The 12,583-nt window shown below is 45.7% G+C and overlaps 1 protein-coding gene across 16 annotated transcripts in view; it reads left to right on the top strand.

Annotated features, from left to right (window-relative positions):
- CFAP251 (cilia and flagella associated protein 251) overlaps positions 1–12,583 on the top strand; it is an 86,485-nt gene that overhangs the window by 69,721 nt on the left and 4,181 nt on the right. The gene's annotated exons all lie outside the window — the stretch shown is intronic.

A 12,583-nucleotide genomic window follows, 5' to 3' on the forward strand; every position in this document is an offset into this window, starting at 1 on the left:
AATAAAAAAAATAAAAATAAATAAAATAAAATGTCATCCAATGTTTTTGTCTTTGTCATGGCATCCCCGTCTCTGGATCCATGATTCCAGAAGCCCTTTATGGGAATGTTTCTCTGACCTCGTGCTGCTTTGTGCACAAGACACTTTCCAAAATCTAAAAGTTTATATTTTCTTGATTTTCTGGTAAAGATACTTTACATAAATGTCCAAACGTCATCAGATTGATGGCAGTCTTCTCGCTTGTTCGGGATTTTTTTTTTTAGAGGCAGGGTCTCACTCTGTCGCCCAGGCTGGAGTGCAGCGGTGCGATCACAGCTCCCTGCAGCCTCAACTTCCTGGGCTCAAGTGATTCCTCTGCCCCAGCCTCTCTAGTAGCACATACTATAGGCGCACATCACCACATCATTCAGGATTCTTGATTTTTTTTTTTTCTTTTTTGAGACGGAGTTTCACTCTTGTTGCCCAGGCTGGAGTGCAATGGCGCCATCTCAGCTCACCGCACCTCCGCCTCTCAGGTTCAAGCAATTCTCCTGCCTCAGCCTCCTGAGTAGCTAGGATGACAGGCACACGCCATCACACCTGGCTAATTTTGCATTTTCAGTAGAGATGGGGTTTCTCCATGTTGGTCAGGCTGGTCTCGAACTCTCGACTTCAGGTGATCCACCCGCCCTGGCCTCCCAAAGTGCTGGGATTATAGGTGTGAGCCACTGTGCCCCGCCAGGATTCTTGATTTTAATCCTTGGGCTGTCCTGCTTTGTTGGTGAGGTGTTTAGCCCTGGCGACCAGTGCCCACCTGTCGCACAAAGTGCTTGAGAAAGGGGGTAGGCAGAGAGCAACCCACTTGTCTCTGCTTCCTGTAGAAATCAGGAAGTCCTGCATATGCCTGGAGTCCCAGCTGCTTGAGAGGCTGAGGCAGGAGGATCACTTGAGGCCAAGAGTTCCAGACCAACCTAGGCAACATAGCGAGACCTCTGTCTCTTAAAAACCTAAAAAAAGTGGGCCAGGCATGGTGGCTCACAATCCCAGCATTTTGGGAGGCCAAGGCAGAAGGATCGCTTGAGCCTAGGAGTTCAAGACCAGCCTGGGCAACATAAGGAGACCCGTCTCTGCTAATAAACAATTAGCTGGGTGTGGTGGCGTGCACCTGTAGTCCCAGCTACTTGGAGGACTGAGGTGGGAAGGATCGAAGGATCGCTTGAGCACAGGAGGTCAAGGCTGTAGTGAGCCGTGATTGTGCCATGCACTCCAGACAGGACAGCAGAGTGAGGCCCTGTCTCAAAAAGAAAAAAAAGAAAATTAGTCGGGGATGGTGGTGGGCAACTGGAGTCGCAGCTACCGTGGAGGCTGAGGCAGGAGGATTGCTTGATCCCAGGAGCTGGAGGCTGCAGCATGCTATGATCATGCCTGTGAATAGCGACTGTCCTCCAGCCTGGGCACCATAGCTCTCCAAAAAAAAAAAAGGCCGGGCGCGGTGGCTCAAGCCTGTAATCCCAGCACTTTGGGAGGCCGAGACAGGCAGATCACGAGGTCAGGAGATCGAGACCATCCTGGCTAACACGGTGAAACCCCGTCTCTACTAAAAAATACAAAAAACTAGCCGGGCGAGAGGTGGCGGACGCCTGTAGCCCCAGCTACTTGGGAGGCTGAGGCAGGAGAATGGCATAAACCCGGGAGGCGGAGCTTGCAGTGAGCTGAGATCCAGCCACTGCACTCCAGCCTGGGTGACAGAGCGAGACTCCGTCTCAAAAAAAAAAAACAAACGAAAAAAGGTAAGGAAGTCTAATTATTAAAGATGTACTCATTTATTCTATCATTGGCAAAAAATAATAAAGCTTAAACAACTTATCAAAATCTTGCTGATGAAGAAAAGGTATCCGGAAAAAATGTTAGTTGGTAACAAATGTTATAAAGTAACAAACATTGACAATCACTTAAAGACAGAAATAAAAATGGCGGTTGTAAGGTTTGCATTGGATGTTGTATATGTTCTCCTGCCTGATGCCACCACTTCCCAAAAGGAGAGTTTCGGTGCCGCACTCAGTGAGGGCCCCACTCACCCTTGGACTCCAGGGTTTTTAGTCTACTTTAAAAAAAAAAAAAGTTTCCTCTTTGGAGATGTTTTCTGAAGGCCCCAGATGTGCCCCACATCAGTGTGCAGACTTGATTGGCTGATGAGTTAGTTTATATCTGAAGGTGCACCGGGAGAAGTTGCTGATCTTTTGTTTTCAAGTCAGATTTATAGTGATTAAAAGAAATATTTTCAGGGCTTTGAAACTAACCCAGGCTTTACGGTGGTTAATGAAACATTTCCTATTGAGATGTAGCTGCTCCCCCTCCTTCAGAAAGTTGCATGGAGTTTACGCCTCGCTATTGGAGTGTGTTCATACTTGGTTACAGAAAAGACCCAGATGCAGGGTTTAAACCAGCACCCCAAAGTATCAAAATATCATTGTTGATATTTTGCTTACGTCATTACAACTGTCTTGGGGATTTGAAGCTAGTCAGTGTGGTACACTGAAGCCAAATGATACAAGAATACAACCCTCCCCAAATAATTCCTGGCCATTCCCTTCTTTCACAGAAAGCTGTGCTCGGGAGCAAAACACAGCCGAAGTGGTCAGGGTGGGCTACTCCTAGAAATCATTATGTATTTATTTATTTTATTTTATTTAGTTATTTTTGTTTTTGAGACCAAGTCTGTCACCCAGGTTGAAGTGCAGTGGCTCAATCTCAGCTCACTGCACTCACTGCAACCTCTGCCTCCCGGGTTCAAGCGATTCTCCTGCCTCAGCCTCTCGAGTAGCTGAGACTACAAGTGCATGCCACATGCCCATCTAATTTTTTGTATTTTTCAGTAGAAACGGGGTTTCACCGTGTTAGCCAGGATGGTCTCGATCTCCTGACCTCTTGATCTGCCTGCCTCAGCCTCCCAAAGTGCTGGGATTACAAGGTGTGAGCCGCCGTGCCCAGCCTAGAAATCATTTTTAAATGAAAGATCTGCAGCATGTATAATGTTATCAAAGGAACCATAGCTTAGGTGTCATCGTTTTTACAGATGAGTTCACGTGCAAGGCAGTTCCACCCTCTATCTTTATACATGTGTCTTTTCTTCCAGGATGTTGGACTGTCACGTTGGAATAGGGCCCAGCATATCATTCATTTCCTGCTTACTTGCAACTTCACTTCTCTTTAGCTTGCAGAGTGTTGTATAATCTTGACAGGTTTGGGCACGGAATAAACATTGGTGCAAACACCTAGTTCTGTAAACTTAAGGCTAATCCTCTAGAGACGTATGTGCCCAGCAAGTGCCTGCATGGTAGATGCTTGGCAAATGTTGATGGAATGAGTGAAAGAATCAATAATGCTCATTGGTCGTATTCGACAGCAGAGTCGGTGAGGACGACAGAACCCTTGACATTATTATTTGATCTCAGCGTAATTCTCAGTAACCCTAATGTGTTTGATATATTAAGGAGCTTTGGCATAGCTTAGGAGCATTTAGAAAGGAATTAAACAGTCACTTAACTTTTTATTTTATTTGCTATTTATTTTTTGCTTAACTTTAAAAATGTATGTATCTTTTGGCTCAACAAATGTACTTTTAAGAGTGTATTCTGGCTGGGTGTGGAGACTCAAGCCTGTAATCCCAGCACTTTGGGAGACCGAGGTGGGAGGATCACCTGAGGTCAGGAGTTTGAGACCAGCCTGGCCAACATGGCCAAACCCCATCTCTACTAAAAATACAAAAATTAGCTGGGCGTGGTGGCGCGAGCCTGTAATCCCAGCAACTCCAGAGGCTGAGGCAGGAGAATTGTTTGAACCCAGGAGGCGGAAGTTGCAGTGAGCTGAAATGGTGCCACCATACTCTCCAGTCTGGGTGACAGAGCAAGACTCCGTCTCAAAAAAAAAAAGGGAGTGTATCCTACAGAAAAACTCACCCAAGTTTATAATGATGTATGTATGGAAGGGATAATTTTAAATATATAATATATATAAATATTGAGATGGGGTCTCACTACGTTGCCCAGGCTGGTCTCAAACTCCTGGGCTTAGGCAAGCCTCCTGCATTAGCCTTCCTAGTTGCTGGGACCACAGGCCCTCCACACCCATACCTGACCTGAAGGGACAATTGTTGCCACATAGTCTATTGTGTTGAAAACCAAAACAACACTGATATCCATTGATAGAAGATGAGACTAATAAAATAAGGCATACCTTACACTAAGTAGCCATTAAGAAGTGAGATTGGCCTGGTGCTGTGGCTCTTCACCTGTATTCCCAGCACTTTGGGGGGCCAAAGTGGGAGGATTGCTTGTCCTTGGGAGTTTAAGACGAGCCTGAGCAACATAGTGAGACCCTGTCTCTACAATTTTTTTTTTTTTTTTTGAGACAGAGTATTTCTGTGTTGCCCAGGCTGCTGGGCAATGGCACGATCTCGGCTCACTGCAACCTTCACCTCCTGGATTCAAGCAATTCTCCTGTCTCAGCCTCCCGAGTACCTGGGACTATAGGTGCCCGCCCCCATGCCTGGCTAATTTTTGTATTTTTAGTGGAGATGGGGTTTCACCATGTTGGCCAAGATGGTCTTGAACTCCTGACTTCAAATGATCCACCTGCCTTGGCCTCCCAAAGTGCTGGGATCCCAGGTGTGAGCCACAGTGCCTGGCCCACATCACTTCTTCACTTGAGCTAGGATCCATCTGGGGCTTTAGGGTGCATGAGGCAGGATCAGGATTTTGGAAAGCTGTGGACACAGAACTAGCAAATCCTTGATTGTGGGTTTGGTACAAGGTGCAAGACTTGTCATTCAGCTAGGACTGTCTCTTTGAGACCTTTAAAAACATTAACTGGGAAGGGAAGAGTCCCTGGGGGTGTTTGAGGCCTGGGCTCTGATGCGGGGCAGGGTGACAGTCGCTCTAAGGGCCCTGTGGATGGGTGTTGTTCACATGGAGTAGAAGACAGTGGGCAAGAGCACCAGGCCAGGCCTTGACTGCTGTGACCTGAGACTGCATCCAGAGGGCAGAACTGCGTGCGTGCCCCACTCCTGGAAAAAGAGGCAGTTGCCATCCAGATCTAGTTCCTGGAGGGAGGTATGGAGCAGTTGGGGTCACAGTGTTGCATGAATCGCAGAGGGGGCTCACAGGGGTCTCCAGATGTGACCATGCAGTGACGCTGCCCAGCCCTGATGCCCCCTCCTCAGCCCACTACTCCCTGCCCCGGGTTAGCGGGGAGATGCAGGGGGTGACCAGGACAGGGTGTGAGTAAGGATGATGAGCGGGGACAAGACACTGTGCCCCATCAGTTGAGGATCTTCTAGAGGGTATTGTGTGTTGGGAGGAGGGTGTGGGGAAGAGGGTGAGTGCTCCCAGCCCTATACTGGTCCATGAAACCATTAAAGAAACAAACCTGCCCCCACCAGGAGCCTGCATATAAAAACAAGGAATGGCCCCAGTTCAAATGTATCGTATTCCTCTCCGCTTAATAGGGAGGTTATAAAACTTAATTATAGAACATAATTCTAAGGACATCAATGGCTTCCTGAGGCTGACATTAGGGATCACAGACCCAAAGACATGCGTCATCAATGACAGAGGCAGAAATAAGATGCTCTCGGGTGAGGGGACTCAGCCCACCACCAAGAGGCCACCCTCATGTCTTGGGGCCTGGAGCAGTCGGGGCAACAGAGGCCCAGATGCTGTATGTCTAAATGTTTAAAAGTTACCAATCAAGCAACAAGCTGCTAAATAAATGTCCCCCCTTGACAGTTCAACCTTCAACATGAGCTGATTCAAAGTTCATACCCGAATGGGCAGCATGCAGGGCCAGGCTGGGCCTGCCCCACGTGTCCCCCCAGCCCTGGCTCCATCGCTGGCCACTGTGTGCATGGCATTCAGGAGGTGGACCTTTCTCTATACCCTCCAAACAGCAGCCCCGGGTCACCCTTCAGACCTATGGGTGAGCAATACCGGGGCACAGGTTGCCCTCAGGAGGGTGAGATCCCCATGGGCCCCAGAAGTGGGCTTAGGTTATGTGGGGGAGAGAAGCCTCGGGTACAGGTACCCAGAGTGTGGTCTAGAATTGGATGCATGGGCTCGGGGTGGGCACCTCCTCTGTACCCTCCTCCTCACGCTTGTTTCCCAGCACAGAGTGCCTTCCTCTGACCTCCTCCTGGCCAAACCCTTCGTGGCTCTGCAGTAGGCTCACCTCTTCCAGGAAGCCTTCCCAGGCCCACCTGGCTGAGAGCTCCTGCAGCCTTTGATGATGTTCTCCTGCATCTTGGCACAGAATCTTTTACAGCCACCGTAGCCAATCTTTTAAAATCACTTGAGGGCACTTAAAAAAATACATCAGTATTTTTACACCTGATTTTTACAACTGGAGCCCAGTCTTGTGCAACAGAACCTAGGAGTGGAGCCTAAGCATGGACAGTTTTTAAAGCCCCAGGCAGCCAGGGCTGAGGACCTCGGCAATGGAGCCTGTTTGTTAGTTCGCTTTCCTTGTGTATATTGTCTCTTGAGCGTCTCTTCTCATGGCCCAGACCTCAATAGACGCTGAATAAATATTTGCTGACCCCAACAACTGAGATCAAAAACCAGAATGCAGAACTGTTCTAGTAATAATTGAGTGACTTGCATTTCACTGGCTTTGCACTAAACCAAATGCTCAGTAACTACTAGTAAATCGAGTGAAATTAACTAGGGCACTAAATGATTATTGTAAGCCTCTTGTGAGTTTCAAGAGAATTCTTTTTGTGGCCTCACTTGTGTCCACGTTATTTACTTCATCATTCATTCATTCATCCATCTATCTATCCATTCAGTAAACATTTCTCTGAGCCTCCATAATGTGCCAGGCTCTGAACTAAGCTGCCGGGGAAATAGAGATGAAAGCTCTGGCTACAGCTTAATGGGGAAAACAGATGTGAGCCCAAAGAATTAGAGCGTGCACCGCAGCTGCCACCCATTATTACTCTCTACTGAAAGTCCCAAGCCTGGGGCTGATTCATTTTGGCACCAGTATCACCTCATGAACCCCTGTGGTCTAAGAGCAGCAGTACTCAAAGTGAGGCCCCCAGACCAACAGGATTGACGTCACATGACCTAGAGACTTACAAGAAATGCAAACGGTCAGACCCTACCCCAGACTCAGAAACCCCGCAGGTGGGACCAGCAGTCTGTTGGAACAAGACCTCCTGATCATTGTGATGCCTGATGATGTTTGCCAGCCTTTGCCTTCCAGCCATTTTTCTCAAGCTTGGCTACACATTCAAATCATTCAAATGAGGAACTTCCAAAAATTTGGTCCCCAGACCAATTAAATCAGGCTCTCAGCTAGTTGTGGTGGCTCATTCCTGTAATCCCAGTACTTTGGGAGGCCGAGGCAGGCAGATCACTTGAAGTTAGGAGTTTGAGACCAGCCTGGCCAACAGTAGCAATCCTGTTGCTACTAAAAATACAAAAATTAGCCAGGTGTGGTGGCGCGTGCCTGTAGTCCCAGTTACTTGGGAGGCTGAGGCAGGAGAATTAGTTGGACTTAGGGGGTGGAGGTTGCAGTGATCCGAGATCTCGCCACTGCACTCTAACCTGGGCGACAGTGAGACTCCCATCTAAAAAAAAAAAAAAAATCAGGTTCTCAGGGAATAGGATCTGGGCCTCAGAACTGTTGAAGCGCTCCAGGTGAATGGCATGAAGCCGCGCCTTAGCAGGCGTGAGAATGCCTATCAAAGGCCAGGCTGACTGACAACCACCAGAGTGTCTGGGCCGCTCAGCCAGGACTCCTGCTTCTCTCGAGTCATCTTCACACGGGGGTGTTCAGAACGAGCTCCGCGTTCTATTTCCGGCTCCGAGGTTCCTCTCCCAAGCATGAACTTCGTTCAGACACGTAGCAGAACCTGCCTTTTCAACGAACACTAGCGAAGTCGGCTCAGGAAGGAAATGTCAGTGATGCCGAAGCGGCCAGCTCTGTGCTTGTTGAGTAGTGATTCTTGATCCGTCACACGGGAAGAGAGAGTAAGAGGTGAATCACATGCTGAGTGGCTTGTGCTGTGAATGTTTGCGGAGCTCTTTGGAACTCTCTGGGTATGAGTAACTTACTTACGGATTCCTTTTGTCATCTTAGTCTCCTGTTTCTGAACTGAGTTAAATCATATATTACATCAGTAATTTATATATATTATTTATTTTATTATTATTATTTTTTTCTTTTTGAGACAGGGTCTTGCTCCTCACTCCTGTTGCCCAGGCTGGAGTGCAGTGGCACAATCATGGCTCACTGCAGCCTCCACCTCTCAGGCTCAAGTGATCCTCCCATTTCAGCCTCCCAAGTAGCTGGGACTACAAGCACATGTGCCACCATGCCAAGCTAATTTGTTGTCTTTTTTGTAGAGACAGGGTTTCACCATGTTGCCCAGGCTGTCTGAAACTCCTAAAGCGATCTACCCACCCCAGCCTCCTAAAGTGCTGGGATTACAGGTGTGAGCCACCCCACCCAGCCAAATTATAATTTGTCTTATGTTATGATTACATATATTCTAATTAGCAAGTGCATAGAAAAGTATAATAATCACAAGAATAATTACTGTCTGTTGAATGCTTGCTATGTGTTAGGCATTATGTTAAGCACTTTACATACATAGTCTCAATAAGCTTCAAAAAAGCCCAGTGCATACGTATTACTGTATTCCCTGTTTTCTCAAGATGAGGAAACTGAGAAGGAATGTGAGTAACTCACTCAAGGTCATATAGACAGAAAATGGCAGAGCCAGAGTTTGAACCTAGGTCTATCATCAAAGATTGCTCTTTTAGCCCCCTGCCTCGACTGCCTCATGGTAAATAATGGTATTAGCATATAGTAGTACTGTCAAAGTTATATAGTACAATATGCAAATAATTGCTACTGGATAGTGTTTTCTTCCTACATAAAATTATACATGATTTAACAGGCAATTGTACATAGTATTAAACTCAGTAAAATGCTGTATACGAAACAGTATTACCATTTACAGCTACTTTTATAATATCAATTATATATCAAATATAGTTAATTTGTATCTGTAACCAATAATGTTATCTCAAAAGGCCATTCCTGGAATGGTGCCTTTTTTTTGAGACAGGGTCTCCCTCTGTGGCCCAGGCTGGAGTGCAGTGGCACAATCATGGCTCACTGCAGCCTTGGCTTTCTGGCTCAAGCCATCCTCCTGCATGAGCCCGCAGTAGCTAGGACTGCCACCGCACCTGTTTAATTTTTTAGATTTTAGTAGAGATGAGGTCTCATCATGCTGCCCAGGCTGGTCTCAAACTCCTGAGCTCAAGCCATCCTCCCACCCTGACCTCCCAAAGTGCTCGGATTACAGGCATGAGCCATCACAACTGACCTGGAATGTTGCATTGAGAATATGTGGCATCTCTGAAAATACTAGGTGATTACTTAGATACAGGGTTAAAAGAAAAAAGCAGGATGTAAAATTATACATATGATACCAGTTTTGTTAAAAATATGTGCGTGTATTTTATATGCATAGAAAAAATAGGAAGGAAGTGCCCCAAATCTTTCACAGAAATTGTGATTGGATGGTTGGATTACAAGAGATTTTTATTTTTTCCTTGATACTTGAGGCCAGACCAAGATGTGAGGGTGAAGGGTACTTGAGACAGGTTGGTAGCTTGGCAGTGCTGCAAACTGGTGTCCTCTGAATTTTTGTTCCACATTTTTAAGTGGGACAGGGAGAAACTGGTTACCGATTGATAAGTAATGTGTACAAATATAGATTAACTTCCTGGTTCATTCCTACAGACCAAAGTAGAATACCTGCTCTTTGGCAGGAGCAGTGGGGAGAGGAAGCAAATTATTTCCCACTTCTCTATTGCTCTTATTCTTTCTTTGTAAAATTCCAAACCCCACAGTTTATTGAGAAATGTCTTAGTTTAAAATGTAAATGCTAAAATAAGTTACTAATTCCTAACCCTTTCACTGGTATAATTGGGGTTTTTGCATTTCAGCTGACTGCTACATTCACGGTACAAAAATACTGCACAGGGAGAGGCTGATGGCAGTGAGGAACAGTTTTGTTTGTTTCTTTAATTATTACATTTCTCTCTTCCTCATGTTTTGCCAGTGACATGAGGTGTCCTGTGAGGAGTCCTGTGTTAACTGGCCCCGCGTTTCCACTTAAACCTAGGCATGTCAGCACCCTTTTCTCATTCGAGAAAAATTAGAAAATACACAAAGAATGACTTTCCAAATAACAAGGGGAAATTTTTTTAAATTATTATTTTTTAAAGCTGCAAAGAATGAACATCTGAAAGATCTCATGGGCCTGGGTTCTCTAGGAGTTGGCGGTAATAACACAATCACCCAATCATCTGCTGGTGGCCAAAAGGAAAGCCCTTATCAAAAAGGTGTTTAGGAGCCTGGAGTCATAGCTCTTATCTCTGATGAGAGGCTGTGCACGCTCTAAGGTGAGGTGGCCTGGTGCAGCCCCCTGGAGAGTGTTTTTAAGTTCTTGCAGTGACAAGTTGTCACATTTTCTTTTTGCTTCATCCAGATGCACAAATCGAAGCAACTAAAGTCTGAAAGGGAATGAAATGCCCTGAGCCAGTATCTGTAACCTGCGGGTGACAACTTGAGAGCAACAAGTGACTGGGTTTAAGATGATCTCCTTTTAAAGGCATCTTTAAAGTAAAAGGAAGCATGTGTGTTAGGGATCCATGCGCATGTGATGAACCACATAGAGCAGTGAGGTGGTGCAAATGGAAAAATCAGTAGCGGGTACATGGGGTGAGGAGGTAGTGAGATGGCACAAGGCTACAGCACATGCGTGAATGCAAAGGCGCACGCCACAACACCCGGCTCATTTTCGTATTTTTTGTAGAGACAGAGTTTCACCAGGTTGCCCAGGCTGGTCTCTAGTTCCTAGGTTCAAGCAATTATCCTGCCTCAGCCTCCCAAAGTGCTGAGATGTCAAGGTGTGAGCCATTGCTCCTGGCCACCATCTCTCAAAAAAAAAAAAAAAAAGGTATGATGGCTCCCTCCTGCATCCCTACACTTTGGGAGGCAGCTGTGCTGCAGCCTGGGTGACAGAGCAAGATTCTGTCTCTTAAAGAAAAAAAATTTAAGTCTTCCAACCCCTGAATATGGAACGTCTTTCCATTTACTTATGTTTTCTTTAGTGTTTTTTTTTTTTTTTTATAAGATTGTGTTATCTGCAAATAGAGATAGTTTTGCTTCTCCCATTCAATTCTGGGTGCCTTTTATCTTCTTTTCCTGCCTAGTTTCCCTGGCTAGAACCTCCAGTACAGTGTGGAATGGAAATGGTGCGGGTGGCTTATGCCTGTAATACCAGCACGTTGAGAGACCAAGATGGGCAGATTGCTTGAGCCCAGGAGTTTGAGACCAGTCTGGGCAACATGGTGAAACCCCATCTCTAAAAAAACAAAAAAAAAAACAAAAATTAGCCAGGCATAGTCAAGCATGCCTGTAGTCCCAGGTACTCTGGAGGCTGAGGTGAGAGGATCGCCTGAGCCTGAGAGGTCAAGGCTACAGTGAGCTGAGATTGCTTCACTGCACTCCAGCCTGGGTGATAGAGTGAGACCCTGTATCAAAAAAAAAAGAGGGGGGGGAAGTGGTAAGAGTAGACATTCTTGTCTTTTTTTCTGATCTTAGAAGGAGAAAGCATTTAGTCCTTCATCATTAAGTATGATGTTAGCTGTGGGTTTTTCACACATGCCGTTATTGGGTCGAAGAAGGTTCCTTCTATTCCCAGTTTGTTGAGTGTTTTTATCATGTAAAGTTGTTAGATTTTGTTAAATGCTTTAGTTCTGTGTCTGTTTAGATGATCATGTGGTTTCTGTCCTTTATTCTGTTAATAATATTGTATTATATTAATTGAGATTCACATGTTAAACCAACCTTGCATTCTTGGGATAAATCCCACTTGATCATGGTGCACAATCCTTTTGTATGCTCTTGGATTCAATTTCTTGTATTTTCTGGAGGATTTTTACATCTAAAATAATAAGAGATCTCGGTCTGTAGTGTCCTTTTCTTGTGATATATTTGTCTGATTTTGGTCTCAGGATGATACTGGCCTTGTGGAATGAATTAGAAAGTATTCCTTTTTCCTCTATTTTTGTGCAGTTTATGGAAAATTAGTATTCTTCTTTTTTTTTCCCCCCCCGAGACAGAGTCTCACTCTGTTGCCCTGGCTGGAGTGCAGTGGCATGTTCTTGGCTCACTGTAACCTCAATCTCCAGGGTTCAAGTGATTCTCGTACCGTGCCAGGCTAATTTTTGTATTTTTAGTAGAGATGGGGTTTCACCATGTTGGCCAGGCTGGTCTCGAACTCCTGACCACAAGTGATCCACCACACCCAGCTAATTTTTGTATTTTTAGTAGAGATGGGGTTTCACCATGTTGGCCAGGCTGGTCTCAAACTCCTGGCCTCAAGTGATCCTTCAGCCACGGCCTCCCAAAGTGCTAGGATTATAGGCATGAGCCACCGCACCAGCCCTACTTTCCAATTTTTAGAAATGTATCCCAGTGCCTTTTCTATTTATCATGATTTTTTTTTTTTGGTTTTTTTTTT

The sequence above is a fragment of the Macaca fascicularis genome, chromosome 11 (assembly GCF_037993035.2).
Source record: "Macaca fascicularis isolate 582-1 chromosome 11, T2T-MFA8v1.1".
NCBI classification, from domain to species: domain Eukaryota; kingdom Metazoa; phylum Chordata; class Mammalia; order Primates; family Cercopithecidae; genus Macaca; species Macaca fascicularis.